Here is a 1,700-nt window from a genome sequence, read left to right on the forward strand (position 1 = left end):
AAGGTAAAATTCACATAACCTAAAATTCATTTAAAGTATACAGTTCAGTGGCGTTTAGTACATGCACAATACTATGCAGTTTTCACCACTATCTCCTTGCAAAATATTCCCATCACTCACAAAAGAAACCCTGTATCAATTAATCAGTCACTCCTCATTTTGCTTGCCCTCAAGTCCCTGGCCACCACTAATCTGCTTTCTCTAGGAGTTTCTCTCAGCGTTTGTTTATTCTGGACATTACATATACACAGAATCACACAATGTATGGACTTTTCTGTCTGGCTTCCTTCATTTAACGCAACGTTGCCAAGTTTCTCATGTAACAAGATTACCCATGTTATAGCATTCTTTTTCATAGCTGAATAATATTCTACTGCTTGAATTATATTAGATTTTGTTTAGCCATTCAACAGTGATGGACATTTGAGTTATTTCCACCTCTTGGCTATTATGAATATACATCACTGTACATTTATGTACAAAATTTTCTATGAACCTAAGTTTTCAATTCTTTTGAGTCTAATACTAAGATTGAACCAAATTCACTTCCATTGAGTCTATTCTGACTCATAGAAGCCCAAATGGTTTCCAAAGCTGTAAATCTTTATGGAATCAGACTGTCTCATCTTTCTCCCTTGGAGCAAATGGTGAGTTTGAACTACTGACCTTTTGCTTAGCAGACGAATGCCTTACCACAGCATCTCCTGAGCTCCTTACTAGGAGTGACACTGATGGGTAAAATGATCAATCTAAGTTAAAGTTTTCGAGTAATCAGCTAAGTATTTTCCATAGCGATTGAAAATTTTACATTTCCTCCAACAGTGCATGAGTGCTGTGATTATTCCACATCATCATCAACAGTTGTTATATCTTGTTTAAAGAAATACATAACCATTCCAGTGACTATGAAGTAGCATTTTATTGTTATTTAGACTTCCCTTTGCCTAAGGACTAATAATGTTGAATATATTTTTTTAAAGGCTTGTTGGCCATTTTAATATATTCTTTGAAGAAATGTCTATTCATGTCCTTTGCCCATTTTTTAATTAGGCTGCTTGACTTTTTGGTGTTGAATTGTAATATTTCTTATATATTCTGGATGCTGTTGTTGTGTCCTGTTGAATCAGTTCTGACTCATAGTGATCCTATATACAACAGAAAGAAACAGCACTCAGTTCTGAGACATCTTTACAATTGTTGCTGTGCTTGAACCTATTATTGTAACCACTGTGTCAATCCATGTCCTTGGGGATCTTTCCCTTTTTTGCTGATACTCTACATTGCCAAGCATGATGTGTTTCTCCAGGGACTGGTGCCTTCTAACAACATGACCAAAGTAGGTGACATGAAGGCGGGGCATTCTCACTTTGAAGGAGCATTCTGGCTGCACATCTTGCAGGAAGGATTGTTTGTTATTCTGGCAGTCCATGGTGTTTTCAGTATTCTTCACCAAAATCAATTTCAAATTCACCAATTTTTCTTTGATCTTCCTAATTCATTGTCCAACTTTGAAATGCACTTGAGGGTATTGAAAATACCATGGCTTGGGTCAGTTGCATCTTAGTCTTCAATGTCATTCCTTTGCTCTTTAACACTTTAAAGAAGTCTTTTGTAGCAGATTTTCCCAGTGCATTGCACCCTCTGATTTCTAAGACTGCTGCTTGCATGGGTGTTGGTTAAAACGAAATTGTTGACAACTT

This window comes from Orycteropus afer, unplaced genomic scaffold, assembly GCF_000298275.1.
Source record: "Orycteropus afer afer isolate SDZICR_OR568_19922 unplaced genomic scaffold, OryAfe1.0 scaffold00666, whole genome shotgun sequence".
Taxonomy (NCBI): domain Eukaryota; kingdom Metazoa; phylum Chordata; class Mammalia; order Tubulidentata; family Orycteropodidae; genus Orycteropus; species Orycteropus afer.